At 46.6% G+C, this 25,279-nt stretch overlaps 1 protein-coding gene across 1 annotated transcript in view; it reads left to right on the top strand.

The window, feature by feature from the left end:
• Window positions 1-25,279, top strand: part of LOC311247418 (SH3 and multiple ankyrin repeat domains protein 2-like) — a gene marked incomplete at its 3' end in the record, with an annotated part of 730,890 nt that overhangs the window by 516,004 nt on the left and 189,607 nt on the right.

Raw genomic sequence — 25,279 nt, 5'->3', positions numbered from 1 at the left:
AAACCCTTGTAGATGCGTCTTGAGTCTAGTCTGGCTTCCGGTAGGAAGATGAGTAATTGGAAGTGTCACTTGTCACCATTAGTTTTTCCTAGCAAGCAATATCCACTGACCTGCCTGAGAGAGAGAGAAAGAGAGGGAGAGAGAGAGAGAGAGAGAATGTAAGTTTATGTGACAGAGTGTGAGTAGGGGTGTGCATTGTGCAACAACATTTTCTCTATCAGATAGAAGAAGGAAGCTTTTTTTGCAACAATTATTGTACAATACAAGATGAGAACAGATGTGATCCCATTATCAAATTAACATTAGATTAAAGGAAGTCATGTTAAATCTTGCAACCTATAACCTAATATTGATTGAAAATGCAATTGATTTAATGTTGATTAATATAATTAATTATGCATATATATTACCCATAATATTTAGTTGTTCTCTGACAATAACGTTTCATCTAATCCAGTGGTTCTCAAACTTTTTACACCAAGTACCACCTGAGAACGTAGCTGGCTCTCCAAGTACCACCATATGACCAACATTAAAATACAGTCTATTCAGCTATGCACAGTTCACGCAGGAGGCAAATGTATTCCTAATACCATTATTTATTGTTAACTTTTGTCAGACACAGCCACAATGTACAAAGGGGTAGCACTAGAACTAGCAAACTCTTCCACACAACTCATACAATGCAAGGGGCATTGAGAACATAATAACTAACATTCTCAGAAAATTAAGAACAACTGTATTTCAGCAAATGTACTTAATTCTCTCTCTCTCTCTCTCTCTCTCTCTCTCTCTCTCTCTCTCTCTCTCTCTCTCTCTCTCTCTCTCTCTCTCTCACACACAGCAAGCAATTGTCCTTCATTCTCTCACACACACACACACACACAAGCGCGTGCACGCACACACACACACACACACACACACACACACACACACACACACACACACACACAGCATGTTGTTGTCCAAATTATTGTTAAAAAAACACACAAAGTAAAATATTTTCAATATATCAAATGCAAAGTAAATTTTTCTGGGGGGGATTATTACAGGCTAGGAACTGTCAATGATTAGCAACAACACAGATTTTGATGGATTTTTTGTTTTTTGTAATGTCAGATGTAACAACAACTCTTCAGAAAAGTGGGAGTATTTCATTTTTTATCTGACATTACAAAAAAATCGAAAAAAAAAATGGTTATGATTTGATTTGATTTGAAATCTTTATTTCGAACATGCAAATGAATAATAATTAAAAAAAACGAAACAAAAGCAAAACACAACTCAATCTACATGTTCGAAAAGGAGTAGGAAGAAGTATACACTTATTTAATCCTACCCCTTTTCCACTACTCAAATGAGTGTACTATTTTAAAACATAAAAAAAAAAAAAAAAAAAAAAATATATATATATATATGCAAAACAAAAAAACAAAAACTATATATGTAAAACATGAAAGAAATAAAATAAAAATGTAATAAAATAAAAATGTAAACACCCGTGAATATCAAGTCCCTTCCTCATCCCTGTACCTCGTGAACATCATTTCCTTATACATCAGTTTGAATTGTCTCATGTTTGGACATTGCTTTAGCACCACATTTAGACTGTTCCACAGTTTCACTCCACATATTGAGATGCAGTGTCATGGTAGTGTGTACATTTAGAACTTTTAAATTGAGTTCTCCCCTCAGATTATAACCCCCCTCCCTATCAAAGAACAGTTCTTGAATGTTTCCTGGAAGTACATGACCTTTTGCTTTATACATTAATTGTGCCGTTTAAATTTCCACAAGATAATTTAACTTTAATGTTTTTGACTTTAAAAATAATATGTTTGTGTGATCGCGATAACCTGTAATGTGAACGATAGGTTATGTATATAACCTAGTTATATGAGTATTGGCTGAGCGTCCCGCTCAAGCCTATTGAGATACCCCTTATCTCCTGTACCTACTGTACTCCACCACAAACACAACTTATACACCCACACCTGACCGGGTCCCGCCTCTATGGAGGCGTAGCCTATAAGACCATGGTCCTGGTCACCAAACACCCTTCCTCGCCAAAATCCCGTTCCAGTAAAAGATCCCTCAAAAGGGAACTCAGGGCAGCTTAGAGCAGGACGCTCAGCCAATACTCATATAACTAGGTTATATACATAACCTATCGTTATATTTCGTATGGCTTATCGCGTCCCGCTCAAGCCTATTGAGATATGGGTTAGAGCGGACGCGAGACCCGACAGATGTACCCCCTGAGGACCCGTAAGCCCACATCAAGGGGTGCGGGGAGCCCTGTCACCCCATCCTTCCTAACGAAGGGGGGGCGCAGTCAACTCCACCTGAGTGCGAACAAGAGGGAACTAGAACCCCTTGAACACACAGCACAATGCGGAACCACGTGTGACCTAACACACTGTGGCCCATACCCACACACTCCTGCTACCCTACCAACGGACGGGAAGCAGGAAAGGCCACAGACCCCAGAACCGCCTGGGAGACAGAACCCCCGGTCATGTCCATGAGGTAAAACCTTACAAAGGGGCCCGGGGAGGACCATGATCCTCCACCGAAGCCCCACCCAGGAGAGCAGCAGAGGCAGCCACCCCACGAGTGGAGTGCGCCCTGACGCCCCCAGGGGGATCCTGCCCAGCCAACGTGTACCAGAGGGCAATGCCCTCGCACAACCAATGGGACAGGCGGTGTTCGATAGTGCCTTACCGGCATGAGAACCACCGTGACAGACAAAAGCTGAACGGTGACCCCGAGGTCCTGAGTACGGCTGAGGCAATTCCCAAAGCACGGACCGGACATGACAGGTGAAGGCCCGCATCTAACTCACCACCGTGAGGAGGCGGATGAAACGCCTGAACCACAATATCCCTGCAGCGGAAGAACTCCGGATATTTACAGGCACGAAGGCAGGATTAGGCCGCAGAGTGGCACCGCAATCGGACGAAAGACAGGCACTCTGGACGTACCGAGAGAGCACAAAGCACACCCACGCGTCAGCGGAGGTGACGGCCAGCAAGAACGCGGTCTTGAACGACAGCTGGTCCAACGGCGCCTGCTCGAGCGGCTCAAACGGGGCCAAGGACAACCGACCGAGGACCAATTGAAGATCCCAAGTCGGAGCCAAGGAGCGTTGCACCGGCTTAACGCGTCGAACGCCAAGCAGGAAACGATTCACAAGAGGGTGGCTGAACAAGACATCCCCTCAAATCCCTCATGATAGGAGGATATAGCTGCTGCATATACCCTCACCGTCGAAGCCGACAGTCTATCAAGGAGAGACTGGAGGTAACTAAGGACAGCATCCAGGGGGCAGGAGACTGGGTCCCGGCCCCCCGCCTTACACCACACTTGGAACATACGTCATCTGCCCGCGTAAAGCGCGACAGTGGAGGGAGCATGCGCATTCCGGATGGTAACACCATCAGGATCAAGAACCTGCGCCCCTCAACGTACCCGTCCCAACAACTGACCTAACAGATGTATGGGGAAGAATCCCAGGCGGCACGGCATCGGTCCCAGACCTGTCTGGCTATGTCCGGACGTAATCCCCACCCGTCAGGATGAGGACCGCCCTGCGACAGTACACCTGTACCCACATTCTCCCTGCCGGGGATGTGGGGAGCCTTCAGGCCGCGCAGATGGAGGACGCCCATAGCCAGCCGCCTGGTGCAGACGGGGGGAGAGTACTCCTCCCTGTCTGTCGATACACGACACTGACGTCGTATCGTCCGTCCTGATCGCGTGAATATTAAAGGCAACCAACTTGTGTTCAGCTTTTCGTTCAGCGTTTCTCTGATTGGCCACACGGCCAATCAATCAATCCACTAGCACACGCCCTCGCGCAAAGAGAGACGCGGCAAAAGCGCTGGTCGAACCAGCGGTGTTCTGTTGTGTGACTGTACTCTACAGCGGTGTTCTGTTGTGTGACTGTACTAAACACTTCCACCACATGACCGACATTTGACATACAGTACACCTCCTATCTATGTTGGGATTATGTTTGGTCATGACAAAACAATAAAAATCGCTACTGTTAGTAATGCTGCCACCACCCACTTCAATTACAGAGCTCTCATATTTGCGAATGCATAAACTATATCTTAAATTATGGCGATGTGTCTAATATGGCTGTCGCGAAGTCATTGATAAGCGACAGCCATATTAGACACATAGCCATAATTTAAGATATAGTTTATGCATTCGCAAAATATGAGAGCTCTGTAATTGAAGTGGGTGGTGGCAGCATTACTAACAGTAGCGATTTTTATTGTTTTGTCATGACCAAACATAATCCCAACATAGATAGGAGGTGTACTGTATGTCCACTGCTACCGCAGCTGAACACAAGTTGGTTGGACTTGGAACAGCAGCCCAACGAGTACACAAGTTGGTTGCTGCGCTGCCGCTCGCTTGCTCCTTGGATTTCATTTGGGACGTGCGCTTGCCTGCGCGGGGGGGCGCGGCCAATCAGAGAAAAGCCGAACACAAGTTGGTTGCCTTTAATATTCACGCGTCCTGATCAACACCGTTTGAGGACCAGAAGGACCGCTTTCAACACCAACACATTGAACGTAGCGCAGACCGGGCAGCATGGTTTGCCAGCTGCCCCCTACTGCGTTGGCCCGACGCGTCACCAGCGAGGGAGGCGTCGGTGAAAAACGTGACATGAGACAGCGCCGTAACCGTCCTAGGACGGAACCTCCCGAGCGTGTTGACAACACACTCTGAGAGCGATGCCCATAGCCCTCCAACCGTTGACTGGGAAGAGGAGTACTGTACTTCCAGTCTACAGCAAACCCCAGGCTGGTAGGGACCTGCCTGGTACGAGACCTGACGATCCACCTTGACCGCGAAGGACCAGAACGTCGTCAGGGCAGAATACACTCATGTTTCACTACCACAGTTGCAAACTGTGGTAGTGAAAGGCTGGCGGGAGAAGGCTGTGCAGCTTTACTCCCGCTGCTGGGGTGAAGGGATGGACAGGATGCCACTCAGTTGTAAAACGGTTTTAATTCTTTTCTCCAACAGGTTACAAACCTTGAAACAAAACACACATTAAATCAATAACTACCACAATAATACTATCATTCTTAAAACAAATCGCTTACACACATTCACTCACCAGTCCTCACTCGTTTCCCTTCGCTGCTGTCAAATTCCCCGCAACTTCTTGTTTACTGTTTCACTGACACCACGTGACGTATCTCGACCAATTACAGCCCACTCCTCGCTACGTCCCTGGATCACATGTGAATGAATACACCTCCATTCACAACTTTAACCAAGCATACAGTGCCTCCATACATCCGAAATGACAATATAATTATAACCATAGCTCAACTACCACTAATCAACATTCACATAAACGCACAGCATAAAAAACAACACAAAAAAAAACATTACTTATTTACAAACACAGACTAAAGTGCACCTAACCTCCACCACCACAATAGAAAGCTGCACACCTCCCACTTGGTATCCTGGTCTTTAGACCCAAGGAGACCACAACAGATAAACACTCTCCCTTGGTGGTGGACACAAGTCTGTTCAGAGTTGACTCAGGGAATGCTACTCCCTTTTTAGCTGCCAAACAAAGTTCTCGGAAGCGGCCCCAAGCTCCCATGCTTCGAGGACAGACCCTCTTTTTGAAGATGAAGAAATGCCCCTTCAAGGACAAAAATGTCACATATTTATTTTGTTACAGCTTGAGTTTGAGATGTAATGTCTTCCATTTATTCTGTGAAACTGAAATCTCAGTTCCATTGCTAACAGGCTGTTGTAGTTTCCAGCTGTTTCAGAGAGCTTCTGTGCTCATATTCCATTCTTCCCAACTGTGCTATTAGACCATTGTTCTCTTCAGCATGTTTCAGCCTTTCAATTGAGGCAGAATCCATGACATGGGCAATGGCTGCATCATTCTCCTTCAGCTGTTGACCGAGTCCAGCAAGTAATTCCTTTCTTTGACTTATTTGAACGTTGATGCAGTTGATTTGCTCATCTTTGGCTTGCAATTCATTGTGTAGACAATGATGTTTGTTAACTGCCTCTCTCACTTTATCTGACTCTTTATGGAACTGTACGTGGAGATGCTCCACTTTCCCCTTCAGGGCAGAGGCCCCTTCACACTCATCATGGTGGATCTTCTCTCTCTCCTCAAGACTGTACTCAGTCATTTGCAACTGTGCTGATACTTTATCCAATTCACTTTTTAAAGAATTAATCTCAGACTGATGACTTTCTTGTGACCGTTTCATCATAGTATGTAAAGAGGCCTTTTCTTCCTCTAATGCAACACATTTCTCAGCCATGGTTAGCGACAAAATTGACAAATCTTTATCAGCACACTCTTTGCTTGCATCAAGTGCTTGGCCTCCCACTCTGCTCTCTCTATGGCTCCACCTCAGATTCGCCACTTGTTCACCGCTCGGCGGACCCAGCTGATGGCCCCCCCACAGAGCTTGGCCAAGCTGCTGAACCTTACACACAGCCTCTCTGGCATTGGGCAACACCAGGGTTTCGAGCGCCAGACTCGAAACCTCACCAGATTGCTTGGGCTGACTTCTTTCACGCCTCCCACTTTGACCGGACTGAACCCATGGCTTGAGAGAGAAGCCTCCAGCGGGGAGGATCTCTTCCACTCCTCTCGTGACCTTGTCCAGTTTCTGAGCCCTTTTTCTTTTGGTGTTTACCAGCTCGCAGGAGATCTCCTCCACCGTGATCGCTTTTGCTCTCATAGAGTGTGCAAAATGAGTCTTAGAGTTGTGGATTGACATCTCCATCTCCTCAAACAGATCAGGGTGCGTTCCCCCCACAGTCTTCCCTAGCGGGCCGTCCCACAGCACCAGATCTCCCACTCTCTTCATCCGCTGTGGAGCAAGCCGACCCTCCCGGTGGCTGATCAAGAGCTCAATCTTCTCTGGCCGGACCAGCTCCTCCGTTTTGACTTCTGGGAAGAATCTTTTAAGCTGCTTCGGGCTGACGACTCTGCCTGCTCGGGCGATTTCATCCAGGCCATAACAGACTATCTGGTGGGGACTCCATGTGTCCTCTGAAATACGCATCCTGACCTTGAGCAGGTACCTTTCTGTCTTGACTCTCACTTTCATCCCACCAACTCCATGCACAACCAACGTTATCTTCTCCCCTCTCAGTCTGAGTCTTTTGGCAGCTTGGTGGGTTATGTAGTTGGTGTCGGACGCAAGGTCTACTAGGGTCCCAATAGTTTGCCCTCCGTTTGTCATGACCTCCATGATCATCATAAGCACAGGATGCTCCCTTAGGCCATTTTTTCCACGGAGACTACCACCCTTACTGCTTGTGCTCATTGACACTGTTGTTTGGTTGGTGAATGCCCTTAAAATCTGGTCCGCTGCTTCGGGGGAGACGTTAGCAAGTGCCTTCTGTTGCTCTTCTGAGAGTGTTCCTGTGTTTACGCCGCTTGTTTCCACCCTTTGTCTTCCCATTCTCCTCTCCTCTCCTTTTTGCCCTCCTTCTGCAGAGCACATGAGGTAGTGGTGGTCGGAGGTCTCTCCCTTTTGGCAGCACTTCCTGCAAAGGAACCTGTCTCTGCATTCTCCATCCCTCTGATGGGATGTCAAACATCTCTGGCAGGCTTCATTCCTTTCGACGACATCTCTCTTTTCAGCCAGACTGAGCGCTTTGAACCTTTTGCAGAAGAACATTTTGCCTCCGTGCTCCTCATCTCCACACACGCTGCATTCTTCTCCAGTCGCAACCATTCCTGTTGCTCGTGTGAACGTCTTCCACTCTGGCTTGCTTGGCTTCTCGAACACTTCTGAGGGTCTTAGCTGCACCAACGCCTCAAGGACTACTTCTTCATTTTTTAAGAATTTTAGGAGAGCGTCAAAGTGGCCTTCAGGGGTGACATTGTTCACAGGTGCAGCTTTAAAGGTGAGCCAGCTCCTCAGCTCACATTCAGGCAGTTTGCTTTCAATAGCTTTGATAACAAGTGGATTCTTTATAGCTCCAATATTTCCTAAGTCTGTCAGGTCAGTAAGGGCCTTCTCAACAGCTTGGATGAGCTCTATTGTTTTTCTCGGCTGGTTACCTTTTGCCACCGGCAACTTCTCCAACTCTTCAATTATCTGAATGGCGATGGTGGTCTTATTCCCGAACCGGTTTTCAAGGACCCTAAACATATCATGAGCTGTGTCGTAGCTTGAGAGCCTAACGCCATTGATGATTCTCTCCTCCACACTGTCTAGGAGCTGGAATTTCTTTACTTCGGCTGACCCAGATGGATCTCCCTGTCGCTGGAGGTTTTCCCAGTCTCTTCGCCAACGGTGAAAGTCTCTCATGCAACCATTGAACTTTGGTAGCTGTATTGGGTGAAGGCGAACTCTCTGTATGGCTGCTGCTTGTGAGCCTCCCGCTTCCAGGCTTGCTATGCTAGCGCTGTGTGCTACCTCCCATGCTTTCCGCTGCGCCTTAGCCAGCTCGGCACGCTCTTCTGCGGCGGCCTCTGCCATTACCAACTGGATCTCAGCTGCCTTTTCTCTGGCATCTGCGGCCCTCTCCTCAGACCCAGCGCTAACTTCGGCTGCCTTTAGCCTGGTCTCGGCGGCTCTTCTTTCAGCCTCAGCGGCTCCTTTTTCAGCTTCTGCAATGTCGGAGGCGGCCGTTAGCCTGATTTCAATGGCTCTATCAGCCTGCTCTTTCTGGACCCTGCCGAATTCAACCACCCACCTTCGCCAGAGGTCAATTCTCTTGTCCTCCAGTACTTGCAGCTTTTTTCTAACCTCGCACGCAGCGCCTTCAGGGATCCACCCTTCCCAGACAGCTAGCAGACTTTCTGCCTTGGTGATGAGAGATTCCAAGAGTGTGACTTGTTCTTTACCATTTTCGTAGGTGATTGTTTCCAGGTTAACTTCTCCCGCACCTTCATAGCTTCTTTCTGCCCGTCCAATGGCTGCTTTTAGCTCGGTCTCTGCATATTTTGACCAAAGGTTGGAATGGATTGCCTGCTTCACCTCTTTTAATGTTGTATCACACTCTATGGTTACCCTCTCCAAGTCTGCTTTGGCTTTATCATCCACAGCCTCCATGTCGCCTGCTTCATCGATCAGACAGGCCTCACACACATAATTAGCTGCATGAAGCCTTTCTGCGTCCTCAGAAAGGGATTTCCACTCACTTTTCAATTCCTCTCGCAGCATAGTTGGCGCCATTCGCAAAATGCTGTTGGCCTTTCTTGTGAAAGCTGCCTTCACTTTGGCCCTCTCTTTCTTTAATTGATCCATTTTCATTTATTTTTATTTATTTATTATTTATTTGACCATAAAATAAATAATTGTAATAATAAATAACCTAATAAATAATAACCTAATTGAGCGTACCCGTAACTCCTTATCTACCTTGTGTCTTCCGCCCTCTCTAGCTGCCTAAACTAGCTCAGAAGCTACTTCCCTAACTATCCTAGCCTAACTAGTCTTCAGCGGCGTTACCAGGCTCACCAGAGGTCCCCCCAGGGATACCGCCCAAAAATGGAAAACAATACAAATAAACAAAGTGGAGTAGGTTTCACCTTCTCCCGCCGGCTTGCCACCCAGGTACACTCAAACTAAGCTAAAGGTCTTGAAATTAGAGGGCTACTAATCAGCATACATATAATATGATTGGCACCATCGCAGGGCTAGTAAACAAACTATAGCTTTTATCCTCAACTGGATGGGGGACCCTGATGTAAACAAGACGAAAGTCCTCTCTGGTCTACATCCCCCCAGCAACCGTGCGCACTGAGCTGCACTGTATTGCACCCACTTTAAGGGTGCAATACAGGGGTAGGATTTAAGGGGTAGGATTAAATAAGTGTATACTTCTTCCTACTCCTTTTCGAACATGCAGATTGAGTTGTTTTTCTTTTTTGTTATTGTTTGTTGTATTCATTGCATGTTCGAAATAAAGACTTCAAATCAAAATCAAAAAATCAAAATCACTCCGTAACCCCTGACGACGCAGAGGCCCCAGTGCGGCCTCCACGCACTTAGTGAAGATGCGGGGAGCCAGAGAAAACCGAACGGCAGCCTCTGGTACTCATACGCTAACCCTGCAAAGGAAGCGTAGGTAAGCCCTAGGATGGAAGATCGGAGATGCGCATACGCATCCTACAGGTCTATGGAGGAGAACCAGACCCCCACCTGACAGTGTTCAACAGGTAGGAGACGATCCAAAAAATGCTGAACCTTCCCATGGGACAGGTCCAGCCTGGGTCTGACACCCCCCCCCTCCCGATTTCTCAGGCACCAGAGAACACCGGGAGGAGAACGCCACAACGATGGCTTGCTTCGTCCACAGAGATTGGATCTCGTTGACCAGAGCTGTCACTGCTGGAGACCCTGACAATAGGGTCTGTACCAAACCCGAAAACGGGTGGGGTTGTGTAAACACAAGTCCCCGCCTCAGCGTTCTCTCCATCCACCTCGACATATGGTACTGCCGTAGTCATATGTGATGACACTCCCAACGCACCCGCCGCCATGTGGCGCAGGTCCGCCAGGAACTGTAGATAGTTGGCCCGGTCCCACCCGCTGTGCGTAGCCAACCCTGGAACCGTGCGAGCAGAGCGTTCCGTGTCGGGACATCTGACCCTGACACCACCCATGAGGCAATCGCACCCAAGGGGGGACCCCGACAGAAAGGGCCGGTTTGATACGGGGGGCTTTCTAGGTGAAAAAAGCCCCCCCACTGAACACCCCTCCAGAACATGCTGAGGAGTTGTTCTGCAGCCGGACATGCAAGGTGTAAGGACCCCATGGGTTCCTACACACCGTAGCCCTGCAGTGATATTACTACCACCCAAATCACGCGTACCTGCGAGACCACTGCCAATCTTTCAGGAGTGGGAGGCACCAACATGATACCTGGCATGGCGAAGGCGAGGCCGGGGAAGCCCGCACTGTGTGCCTCAAAAGGTTTCGAGCCCCCCTGCTGACAACACTTATAGTTGACAGACGTAACACCAGGCTCAACCAACACAGCTTATGGTGTGGGAGCCGCTTGACAGCACAACATTCTCACGGACAGACCCAGGCTCAGCCATCAACTGGGTGTCAGCCCCTGTCCCCATGAGAAGCGAAAAGTGGGGCCGCCCGCGCTTCAACAAAGGCACGCGGCCCGCAGCCAAAGGAAACAATCAGAGCCCACTTTTTCCGCTGGTGTTGGAGAAGGGAGTGATCGGAGAGCGGGCTGCTCGCGGCAGGACGGTGACGGCTTGTTGTTCAAGCCGAACCCATCCAACATGGCCGATCCCTCGGCCGCCAAGGCTGTCGGCCTTGTGGACACCTGTCGATTCAACGCCCAGGATACCTCCGGCGGGGGAAAACATGGCCGCCTGTCGAGGGCCTCGTCATCGCCGCTGACGAGGCCGTGCTCTCTCTTCTTCTGGCTGCGCGGTGTGAGGCGGTGTGGGGCCTAGGACAATACCGCCCGCGCTCCAGCAGAAGACCAAAATCCCCTGCGGAGAGGGGAACCCTGAGCGGTTATAGCTTGCGGCTGGGTCAAAGCTAATAACGTCAACAACCTCGCGCGATGTGTCGACGTCGGCTGGCCCTCAAGGCCCCGCCACCAGACACCATTTTTCTGATAGAAAAAACAGCAATTCGAACACAGTTCTAATCGCTGCCAATTCCATACCGTGGCGGTACAGGCTTTAGCAGCCCACCAGCCACTCGCCAGGCAGACCCACCCATGGCGTCGGCCGGGCGGGGCACTGTTTCAATATGTCAAAAGCAAAGGACTGATGTTAACACGGAGCACCATTGGTGGTTGCAAACAGCAACCTCCACTGTGGTGTGCAGCATGAAAGGGTTAAATGAATAAAAGAACTAAACCACAAAATACTGTAGAATGAGCAAACCCATATACACAACGTTAAGGGGAGGCGGACCAGAGCCAACTAGTCCCGCCTTCATTCAAAATATTCACAACAGCACACCAGCCCTAGCTTAGCCCATTTACCAAAAAAGGTAAACAAAGCCCCCCCCGCATACTCCCCCAATAGACACCGATTGACCGTCAGCATGAATGGTTGAGAGGAGAGAAAGCTGTAGCATAGACAGACCTTCTCATAGCAGAGTGACAGAACAAAACAGTAGCCCACTACACTACTACAGCCTAGCGTGAGGCGATGTGGAACCCAGATCAACAACCGCCTGCGCACAAACACGCAACATGTTTACAATGTCGGCTGGACCCATAGCCCCACTACCCGACGCCAATGTGGATAGGAACTAGCCAGCTGAGCCCTAACCCGCCGTTAAGTCCCATCCTGCAGTAGTATAGCTCTACTGCTACACCGCCGAGCTCACGCATCGGCTCCCAGATGGGGACACCGTTCAACAGACCCCGCCGGAACACAAGGTAACGTACCTGGCTAGGCTACCTAGCCACGGCCTACCCTGTTGTCAACCCATTTACCCGTAAAAAGGTAAATAGGACTCAGCAAAACCCCCACATCAGCTACCGACTGACCTTCATTGATGAACCGGGCAAGAGGAGGGAGAAGTGACAACATCTCACGGCAGAGACATTAGAATAGCGTAGCAGTAGAGTTCAGCATGTAGCATTAGTATTAGCATGTAGCTAGCATTAGTTGTTTAACAGCACGCTTGCAGGACCGTTTGGAACCCGTTCACCGCAGTGAACGTTCACCAAACCATCCCCCCCTGGCGCCGACACACAACATGGTTGTGTAACAACAACCCAGCATTACTAACACTAATACCCGTGCCTAATGACACAGGGCTCACCGTTGTACAACCCGGCTCGATAGCCAACCTTGTACGCTGCACCTTGATCTGGCTGCCGACAGATGAGGAACATCAACATAGGCCCGTCGTGTCGCTGAAACATGCCTCGAAGATGCCAGGGGCACGCAACCTCCGGTAAGCTTTCAACATTACGCAATTCCTCCAATCTTTTTCATACTACTAGTTACATAAGGTGCATTGCATCCAATATGATGGAACGAAAATAGAGGAAGGGTGTTTGGTGACCAGGACCATGGTCTTATAGGCTACGCCTCCATAGAGGCGGGACCCGGTCAGGTGTGGGTGTATAAGTTGTGTTCGTGGTGGAGTACAGTAGGTACAGGAGATAAGGGGTATCTCAATAGGCTTGAGCGGGACGCGATAAGCCATACGAAATATAACTATCCTTATGGCCCTTTTTTGGAGTATAAAAAGTGGTTGTAGTGTAGAATTATAATTGTTTCCCCAGACTTCAGCACAGTAATTTAAATATGGTAAAACTAGTGAACAGTAGAGAATGTAGAGTGATTTTCTATCCAGAATGTGCTTTACTTTACTCATGACTGAAATGCTTCTTGACAGTTTAGATTGGACATGTTTTATGTGAGGTTTCCAACAGATTTTATGGTCTATTATTACACATAGGAATTTATTTTCATAAACTCTTTCAATAATCACATCATTTATTTTAACTTGTACTTGAGTATTTAATCTACAGTTTCCAAATAACATAATTTTAGTTTTGCTCAAGTTCAATGATAATTTGTTTCTATCAAACAATTTTTTTTATTTCTTCATTTCAGATGTGATGACCTCTAAAAGCTGCTGGATATTCTCACCAGAAAAAAAAAGATTAGTGTCATCCGCAAATAAAATACATTTAAATATATTGGATACTTTACATATCTCGTTAATGTACAAGATGAACAGTTTTGGACCCAACACTGACCCCTGGGGGACACCACAAGCAATGTCCAAACATTCAGATTTATAATCTCTCATTGTCACAAATACTACCCCCCTGATCCCATATCTTTCCAATTTCCTGATTAATATATCATGATTAATAGTATCAAATGCTTTTTTAGATCAATGAATACTCCAGCTACATGTTTTTTTTAATCTATGGAATTTGTGATTTTTTTCAATGAGTTCTATTAATGCTAGTGATGTTGACCGGTGTGTTCTGAATCCATACTGGCTATCGGTGAGTAAATTATGTTTATCAATGAATTTATCTAATCTGTTGTTGAAGAGTTTTTCTAATATTTTTGAAAACTGAGGAAGTAGAGAAAATGATCAGGGCTGAAGTTGAATAAAAGATTTATGACTGTTTAGACTGCATTACTCTCTGTCACAGTGATCTCCTGGTTGTTCCCCACTTAGGTTATCTAACTATCTGCAACTAGAAACACTGGTCTGGCCTGCTTCTAAGATCAGTGGCCTGACTGCACCAAAAAAAATTAAAATCTTTATTTTTTAATTTAAATTCTTTTCAAGTACCACCAGCAGTACCACCAAGTACCACTAGTGGTACGCGTACCACAGTTTGAGAACCACTTAATCTAATCTAATATGTGTGTGATGTTCTGAAAACAAAAGCTTTATAGAGCTGTTTCCGCATGATACTTATTATGAATGTCGGAAACATACGGTTATCCTATAACCATAGTTATATGAGTATAGCGAGCGCTCTGCACTCTAGTGGAACCCTATCCCTTATCAATCTAATACTGAATAATTGTCTTCACATGTACACACCCATCCGCCTGGCCACACCCACATCCGCTCCTCTACATAAGCGGGGTCGTGGCCATACTAACAGCTCCTTCCCAAGTCTTTCACCACCGAAGGCGAAGACCACGGGGTCCTCAGTGAGTCAGTGCAGAGCGCTCGCTATACTCATATAACTATGGTTATAGGATAACCGTATGTTATCGTATAGCTTACGCTCAGCACTCTAGTGGAACACAGGAGCTGAGCAGAGTGGAAGCTTGACAAATGTACCCGCTGAGCCCCCCCACAACCATCAGAACCGGGGAGGACCCGAGCCCCCGGACCCCCCTAGAGGGGGACGGGAGGGAATCGGATCCGACTGTGCGAAGAGGGTTTAGCAACTCAACGCACAGGGTGAGCAGATCGTGGGACTTACCTTCACACAGAAGGAACCGTGACTACCCAGGCGCGCATCCCACATGCCACTAGGGAACAAACGGGAAGAACAAACCCCCGTTACAGCCCCTAACATCACGGGGTCAAAGGTCAAGAACCCAATCCCGTGGCAAGGCCATAGCAGCGGAGCGTGGAGGAGGACCCAGCCCCAGGAACAGCCTGAGGGTCAGGACCCCCCGGAAAGGGGGCCTGGTGATGCCAATGATGCCGTAGCATCGAGACCCCACCAGACGGTCACTAGTGACACCACCCCCCACATCGCCAGCGTATCGGACAGGGCCCAATCCAAGAGCAGGCCCTTCCCCCCTACAGCACGCCACCTTGAAGCACTCTACAGAGGCTACACCCCCACAACATTGCGGGGCCAGTCGGCGCACCGGGGAGACAACCCCCAAAGAGGTTGATCCCTCAATCCTGGCAACAGGTCAAGAGCGTAACTCGACCTGTGCCCGGAGCACTGCGGACTAGACAGGCGCCTAAGGGGTCTACTGTGAACAGCACCCCGGCGGAAGGGCCGTTCGGTATGCTGTGCACCATGTCGCAGCCTCCACAAAACCCAACCCCCTAGAGAGGTCGAGGTAGAGAAGGCTGACATGATTGGCAGACGTCATGAAAAGTGCGGGGGCACACTCGCAGGCAGACAGGGTCAAGCCCGGCCTAAACCCGAGAGTCGACTCTGCTACCAACACACCGGGGAACCAACCACCCCCCTATGTTTAGTTTAACAGGAGGCGGTTGTTCCCTTAACCCCCCCAAGAAAAGATTCTGAAACACAACTGCGCGTATACACCGGCTATAGAGGCAGTACAAGTGTTTCAGTTTTCAAGAAGGGGTTAACCCAGGCCAACAGGTCGACGAGAACGAGTCCGGACCTGGGCCCGGCGGACCGGGACGTACACAGGGAGAGGGGTACAATAGAACCACCTCGACAGCCCCCTCCCAGCCCCACCAAGCAGGGAAAGGGAGGGGCGAAAAAGAATGGAGAAGGACCAGGCCCCTTACAACACAATATGGACCAAGCAACTGCGAAGGATAACTCGTAGTGACGTAACCACAACACACACCTCCATAACATCAAACCCTGCGACACCCGGGCCAACCCGGCATTTTCCCCCCGAAAAAGCACAAAGTCCTTCAGGGTACCAGAACAGCAGATCTGCGCCCCGGCGGACAACGGGTTAACTGACCTGGTCCGGCGCGACCAGAACCAGTCCCGTGTCCTAGTCACGCCACCATCCCCAGTCCTAAGAGGGGGGTAGGTACTCGTGTCGATCTAAAACATCACAGAGGGCGCCACCAAGACGGACAGAACATGAACGCACCATGCCCGGTGGCCCACCCCATGGGCGTGAAACCCCTCCGCCAACGTTTTGATCTACTCTGTCATCTCCCCCCAGAGATGAGCGAGAGTTCGTCGAGACTAACCTAGTACACTGGCGCTCGGAAGAGATAAAATCTCCATCCCAGTCGCTCTACAAAAAACGCAGTTTCTATAATGAGCAACCAAGGCGCACCAGCCCATGCGTGGTTCCACACTGAAGCACCCAGGGCCACTGCTATACACGTCGAGACCCAAACACATCAATGGTAATTCTAACAAGAAACCAGATAACGTTCCCTCCATGCCGCCTGGGACGAGCGGCAGGAAGCTGGCCAAAAGACACAGATATGGGCCCCATATGATGCGTCTGAGGGAAAAAACCCTGTCAACACTGCTCTGTATAAAGAGAGGAGACAGGGAACCCCCAGAGAGACCTCCCACATGAGTAATAATTGAAAATATATATGTAAACATTGAGCCACGTGACCAAAAGCTCAACACATATGAAATAGAGAGCAGAGCAGAAAACAAGTTTCCAACGCACCGCATAACTCAATCTTGACAATGACAGCGGTCCACAACATGGAGCCTGAAAAAAACTCACAGAAACCTCACGACCAATAGAAACGCGCCCAGTGACGTATTCTATGGCCGGGGAAATTCCGTGACCCACCTGCCCAAATATGGCGTGGGACCAGGGAACTCCCTTAACACATCCCATGCCGGAAACGGCTTACGACGTGTTTCAAGTTCATGCGAATTCTGCCATTCCACGGCGTACGACGTTATTGAGATCATATTTCATTTTTTCGCCATGTTATTCAATGTTCCCTCACAGAGCCTGGTCTGATGCAGTGGGAGCCTGCACAACTCTGCAACGCTTCAATACTGCCGCCTTGTGGATGATCGGCGAGTTACCAAACCGGAAATGGATCTCTTGTGATCTCGGTGCACCGGGGAAATGCGTCCGGCACTCACATATTGTTGCGGGACTGTAGACACACATTGTGTATATGGATCGCTGCCATAACTCAATAATCGAGATGATTTGGGCGTTTATTATTATTATACAAACCGGAAATGGATCGAGTCGATCGGTGTCAAATAAGTGGGATCTTTTTACTCCAGTCTCATCGGCTAACGGTAAGAGGACGCTGACGTCATTTTCAGCGCGTTTGTTTATTATTCATGCAAACTGCCCTGATCAATATATCACCCATACTACATAAAGCATTTACTGACGATCACGGAATTATAAACGACCCCCCCCCCCCCCCCCCCCCCGTTCATCGGCGCATGATACGTCATAACGTTTAGGATCATGTACAGTTGAAATTTTTAATATAGCGTGTATCACCAACAAACGGCAGTTGAATCTATATATGCGTTTATGCCTATAAATCACGTTCTAGGAATTACTGCAGAAAACGATAAAAACATATTTATATTAGACGGTATTTTCGTATGAATCTATGAATGAAAAAGTATAACGTTCCCACATCCTGAACGATAGATAATCGATGTTGAATGGGCCATAGTAATGTCAATTTAGCAATACAATTTAAAAAGTTATAGCCCTGCAAAGAAGGTAAACATCTCCATAGGCTTAGACTGGTGGCAGTGATCATACATTGATGGATATAAGCGTGGCACACTGGCGGGGATATAGACGAGGCAGCCGAGGCAGCTGCCTTAGGGCCCGCGGGGGGGGGGGGGGGGTGCGGGGGGGGGGGGGGGGGACCCGGGCCCGGGCTAATGGATGTGGGCGTTTCATCGAGTCAATGCGTGAAGGCTTCGTTGTAGCAACGAGATGTCCTCTGGTTCTTCCGCTTCTTCCCACGTAACGTGAACACGGCACAAGCAGCGCGGACATAAACAACAAAGATGGCGTCGGTTACGAATAGTTTCAAAGGAAAAAGATCGCTTGCTATTTGTAATAAATGCAATGCAGAAGTTCCACGAGGAGGGAAAGGGGCAACACGCTATAATAAGCTGCAGGCGGGACATTTACTGAGGACCAGCACAAAGTGTGGATATTATGATTTAACAAGTCCATCTGTCCAGGACGATGACACCATTATTGCAGGTAAGCAGGCAGCGTAGCCGTTTCTAACTTTTTTATAATAATGCAGGACCTTTTGCAGAGGTCTTTATTCGGCATGCAACGACACTCAATGTTTTAGTGGTACACACAGCGGTTAGTTTAGCACACACACCGGAACACACACGCATGCATTGTCTCTTTAGGATCGCAGATGCGATTTGTCTCTGCGATTAACTACTAACGTTATCACGCTAGCTTGGATGCTAACTAACGTAATGTCATGGTGAATGAATGAAAACTTTATTTAACAGATTGCAGAATGGGTACAATACAGTACAGCTCAATACATACAATTGTTAAGGGGATGCAGACCAGAGAAAGACTCGTCTTGTTTACATCAGGGTCCCCCATTTTCAATTCATCATAACATAATGACATACATGACATACAGATAGACAGTAGTGCTACATCTATACATGGTAAGCTATAACACTGACGAAGGAATATGTAATTCCGAAACATGTTTGTTTCAGGCTGCCATTAAATACTTGAACCTGAGAGTGCTGGTCTAGTTTCACTGCTTCTTTTTTACATCTATACATGACATACCAGATTTGCAAATACAGTACTGTTTGTGATATGAAAAGAGTCCAGAAAAGAGAGTATATACAGTTGACGTATTATTATTGTATTGTGATATGTTTTGTTTCATGTTGAAAAAAATTTAATTAAAAATTGATAATTTATTTTTTAATAATACAATAAATATCGGTGGGGGGGGGGGGGGGCCCGAGCTGTCAATCTCGCCTCAGGGCCCGTGGGGCATTCCAACCGCCACTGGCGTGGCAGTTAATGTGTTAACAGGGGTCGAATCTGAAACACAACGCAGAGCAATACGAGACTATACAAATGATAAATATTATATTATAAATTATTATTATTATTTAATAGTTTTCATCTTTGACGGTGAATAACACCATGGTAACATTGTCCAGACATGAAAAATGTATTGATTCATCACCTTCTTGAGATCAAGTGTACAAAAAATCTAAGCATATTAATAAAGGGTAGATGATTTACAGGGGGTTTTGTAGATACAGTACTGAATTTTGCCATCCGGACACATGCTATTTTAAACATGGATATGGAATATAGAATATCAGGCCTTTAAATTGCCTTATTATGGCCAAGTCATACATCTATGGATTGGGTCAAATCTCCTCTCAGAGTTCAATCTGGATTTAGTACCACCATGCACCCGTTATAGGACAGCACAGACGTGAATGAAATCTACTGTAAGTACAGTTACTTTTTTATAATGTCCATAGCTCCACAATTTTTCATCAGATTGAGACGCTTTTTTCCCCTAGACGTTCACAGAAAGGTAAAGAAACAAATTACTTTCTATTTTATGGCAATAACGTTCAGGTTTGTTCAAATAAATTACTTGCTGTGGAATCGCCTCACAGCACACACCGAATAAGCCACACTTTCGGGGAGTTAAGAAGTACATGGGGCCTGGCTGAAGGGGGTCTGATGGATAGTGAACCTGTAATGAATGAATAAGTATTTTAGAAAGAAAAAAGGGAGCAATGCAGTAGTAGTGTTCCTCTCAGGGGACTCATACACATTTTAGAAGGAATTATAACAGGATTGAGTTGTGAAAGAGTGTATCAGAGGCTGTATTCACCTTTTGAGCGAAGTCAAAACTATAATGCATCTTCATGGGCCTGCTTGCAGGTAGCACATGACCAGCCAAAGACAAAACGTCACAGATGTCCTTGGAGGCTTTAAGCATGGAGTTGTAGACCGCCCTCTCCGAGCCCACAAGCTGTAAATGTTGCTCCTGCTTCTTCAGCTTTGCACACTTCACAACCTCTGGCAGATAGCTGTATTATATAAATACAGACAATATAGAAACAACTACTGGCCAGTAGCATAACTAGTAAGAGTAGGATATGTACAGATATAGATATAGTAAAGGACTATGTGCAGGTGAGGATAGGTATACTGTATGTGGTGGTAATAAATATATACAGATGATAATATAGCACAGTTTACATACTGTGAACACAGTTTCTACCTGATAGTTGTTTTCTGGCACACCCAACACAGGTCTGACATTGGTTTTCTGGCAGTTATATGAGCCAATAATTTCCACCAGATGGACTTACTGTAAATGAGGACAGTCTCACACACTGCGCTGCTCTGAAAGATTAATAAGAAGACATGAGACAAGCTTTCCCTACATTTGCTCAATGTAGCTGAATTGGCCATGGTTGTAATTTCAAGCTTGTTTTTATTACGTTTTTATTTGACAATGCTCAACCTACCCATTGGCATCAATGCCATTGTGTATTCATGCCATACAGATGCCTTTGTGACGAACAATGGTAACAGCTTTCCACCAAAGTTCCTCTGGTTGGGATGGCGTCCTGGCAGAACAACAGCATGGTCCTCTAGTTTGATATGAATCGAACTACTCGTCGCACATCCTCATGTTTTAAGAAATGCCTTTTAGTATGTGGAGCTCTGTTCTTAGTGTGAGCAGTAATCGCCCCCTCACACATGTGCTATGGATGGCTGTAAGGTGGTCCTTGTCAATTCTGTTAGAGGAAAAAGTGATCTTCAGTTAAAAACCACTAGACTGAACTTATATGTTTGAAGATACACTGTCACACACACACAGCTAGCAAGTAGGCTACGGAGATACACACACACACACACACACAGCTAGCATGTAGGCATTATATATACTGTATTTCTAACGTGATTCATTCATTCATCGACTCATACGAGTGATCATAATCAATAACTTACCTGTGGATGAAGAGAAAAGTTTCTCTGCATATTTGTACACGGCCAACAAAATACTGGGTCTGGGTCCATGTGCGTTGTCTCTTCTTTGGAGTGGATTTCGTGCCAGCTGTCATCTCAACCCGTCTCCCAAAGCTGAACAACTGGCCCATAATAAATATTCTCCGGTTCTGTTAACACATTGAACGCCATAAGCTTCCCCCATCCTTCACTGTCTAGTGCCAGCTTTTCATGACCATTTTTCGTGATATTTCATGATCTTTGCGGAGCTATTGTATATTCTATATTATAGCTATGGAGACAATAGTATGGCTCATTTGACAGACACTATTTCTAGTCCAACATGTAAAAAAGATTTTTTTTCTACACACTGTAGTTTGTAGTTTATTACACGCTAAACATCGTCCATTTCCAAGATAATCCAGTCTTTTTCCATAGATCGCGAGATAAAACGTGATATGCAATAAGCCCAAACCGTTCTGGTTGATCCCCTGAAACCCCAAATACTCCCAAATCAAAGGTATGTACCATGTATGTGCCTTCGCAAAATTATCAAGGGGGGGTAGTCTTACCCCGAAAATGCGATTGTTACAAAATGCTTGGTTTATGTCCGGTAAAGTAATACACTGTGATCGTTACATAAACATGTTTTGGGTTCGGTAAAATAGACATAAGGGGTCCTTACCTTAGCCAGAAGGTAATCCAAAAAGAATAATTCTAATGATCCCATCGGTGATCGCGATTACTTGTTTATAATGTTATTACACGTGTTTACGGGACACTATAGGTTTTGAGGCTAGCAGATCTGCTAGCGATTGCTTTGGAAGAGCTCCTCCCCCTCAGAGTGAGTCTCGATAGTCTGGTTCATTCATTGACTCTCCTGTTCCCTTTCTATCGGAGTTCAAAAGGTAGGTGATACTGCCACCTGGTGATATTCGCTCGGCAGTGCAATTCCAACGTAGGAAAACCAGCCAGGGACACAGAATGAGCCGGATGATGGTTTAGAACGGGGATCAGAGGAAAAAGATCAAAGGATCTAAAACGTAATATTACGTGTTTGGCGCTCAAGCGTTGGCGAGGAAACACGTAATATTACGTGTTTGGCACTGAATGAGTTAATACAGCTATCATGTATCGCTGTTGGTAGATTTCATCAGAGTCCAATTTCGTGATACACGGTTGTTGAACAAATGATCAACGATATCTTCCAGCAGCAGTAGATATGCCATATTGTGTGTGTATAGGCCTAGCGCTGAGCGCAGCTGCCCAGGAGCACGCAGCTCCATGTGCATCATCCCCAAGCCGCCTGTTGCATCGTTGGTAATAAACTTGATAAAATATTCTATGGAATCCGTTAAACTTATCCTTTGTGGACTTCCGGTATGCCGTTGGAGGGCACAGACGTATAGAAAACCGAACTCCCGGGCGAAATATAATTCTTCCACTTGAAAAATTCAATGAACACCTACATTTAAGTCAGAAAGGTAGATGAGTGGAAGAAGGAAAGGGACGGACCGGAAAAGAAGAAAAAAAACGTTTAATAACTCGAAGCACGAGGCCACAGAGGAGTCCAACGTCAAAGCTAATGCTGTCGCTAGCTTAAATGAAGTGCGGCAAGCTGACAACGTGCCGACAAGACTCGAGAAGAGCATGGAGCATGTGAGCATAATTGAAGTGATAAAAGAATTAAAAGCCGAGGAAATGGAGGACTGGGCAACAGAGCTATCCGAAGCACTCAGCACGAGCTTAGAACAACATCGTGTCCTACACAGCACAAACTAACCGATCTGGAATCCAGGTCGAGGAGAAATAACATTTGCATATTCGGTGTGGCAGAAGGAGAAGAGGGAGACTCGGTTTTAAAGTTTATCGAAAAGTTTCTTAAAGGTGAGCTACCACTCCCACCAAACATGGACCTCAAGCTACAAGGAGCCCACCGCGCACAGGCCGTGAAACCCCCAGATGGCGCAACGCCGAGGCACATTATCATCAATTTCCAGGAATATACAACTAAAGAGCTGGTGCTGAGAGAAGCATGGAAGAAGGGAAAGATACAGCTGGGTAACAAGAAGATCTCAGGGCTCTACAGTGCGACCATTTTACTCGCATTTGCCCCTAAGAATATGTGTGTGCGAACCGGAAAAATCTATTACTCGCACAGTGTGCGAGTGAAGATTACAACCTCAGTCGTGCTTTTTTCTCTCCGCTGCTAATCGTTCAAAAACTACAAGTCCCACATTGCACTCAAGCCAACGGTCCAATCACAGTAGAGTGACGTGACTGGTTTCAAGGGAAAGAAAGGAAATGACCAATCGGAAGCTTTCATTTGCTTTTTTACTTCCGGAAAGTCCGCCATTGCGCTATGCAAGGCTTTTCCGAGACAGTAACATTAAGTTTTATGTAACTTATTCTAGTCTTACCAATAGCAATAGATTTTAGAACACCTAGATTTATCGATAGCAATAGTAATATAACGTTAATGCAACAAAACGAATGCCTTGCTTTGTTAATCATAACGTTGATGCAGTAGCGTATGTCGTTGTGTTGGCTGTAACGGACATGAGAATAACATAACACTGTGTACACATTAAAATTGCGATAATCGATTCTAACATTTTCAAATCGATGCAGTTGAATTTTCCCCTTAGGATCAATGCATTGCGATGCATTGTTACACCCCTACACCAAAGTCACTGGCCCACTGTGCGTGTGTGTATGTGTGTGCTAACTTGGCTAACAGCAGAGATGGGTGCAAGCGGTGTGACGTAATTGGCAGAATCGACTGTCTACCTGACACGCAAACTCATAAACAATGTTTCTGTACTGGAGGTGTACAGTATTTCAATAGGCAACCCTGAAAGGATTATTTTTCTAGACACTAGCCAAAACATATAGGCATTGTATGCATAAAAGGGGCAAAAGCTAAAGTTAAGTGACTGTTACTTTTGTAGCAGTAGTTCAATGTCACCGCCTTTTTTATTAGGCCTACTGTAGTTGTTGGCTACAACTTTGCCACAGTAGGCATTAATCACTTAATAGTTCAAATGTCTGTGTCCCATTCCCGTTTGCACACGCAGATACACACACACAGTGGGCCAGTGACTTTGGTGGTATGTGCTATTGCACAGATGTGTGTCCCGTTCCCGTTTGCACATGCACGCACAGTACAAATATACATATATTTTTGATAAAAAAAAATAAACCCTGTTACTTGAAATATTTTCACTGTGCTCCTAAATATTTTTGTGTGCTCCTAAATGTCTTTGTGTGCTCCAAATTTGTGCTCCAATTTTTTTCATTTAGGAGCACACATGCTCCTTGGGAAAAAGGTTAGCGTAGAGCCCTGGATCTACTTCGACCACGACTATGCAACCAAAATCGCTAAAAAACGGAGGGAGTACAACTGCATTCAAAAAGCACTGAAGATAAAAGGAATCCGCTTCCAGACTCCATACTCCAACATGAAGATTCAATGGGACACCGGAGTCAAGACCTACACCAGCGCAACCGAGGCGCACAGAGAGCTGAAAAGACGAGGCATCCCGGTGGAAGAACTGGAAGGAGACAAGGAGGGATACGGAGGGGCAGGAGAGCCAAGACACAAGAGACGGGAAGAGCCACCGGCACCAGCACCAGGCAGACAGAGGGGCTGCGTAGCCGCACTGAGAGCGAGAGAGAGGCTCAGCGAGTACATGCATCCTAAAAAACAATGAGAAGAATCCTTCGGACCCACCTCTTTCTGTGGTCATGGCAATGTTCACCTGGGAGGAGTAAGGTATTTTAATAGCGTAAGTTTTCTTTAATGTTAAACATTGGACTAAAGGGATGGAGGGGTTTCAGATAGACACCTCGACTCACACCCTTAGCGAAGGGCCCTCTCCTTACAAGGGGCTTTCCCTCACACCTACCAATGGGGTCAATGCCAAAGAGGAGTGGGTGTTTCCTCCTCGTTTGGAGGTCATTTTATGCAATGTTTGTGGTTTGAAAAAAGAAAAGAAAAAACGAACCAAAATAAAGAGTTAAAAAAAAGAAGTATCCTTTGTGTCTATTGTAATTTGTATGGGTTCAACTCATGAACAGTAAAATGAGTAGTGGAATGTTTCTCCACTGGCTCTTACAATGTGCACACTAAGCAAGGTA

The sequence above is a fragment of the Notolepis coatsorum genome, assembly GCF_963971535.1.
Source record: "Notolepis coatsorum genome assembly, chromosome: 20".
Lineage (NCBI taxonomy): Eukaryota > Metazoa > Chordata > Actinopteri > Aulopiformes > Paralepididae > Notolepis > Notolepis coatsorum.
The sequence above is the reverse complement of the archived record's forward strand: the minus strand, read 5'-3'. Positions and strand labels throughout refer to the sequence as shown.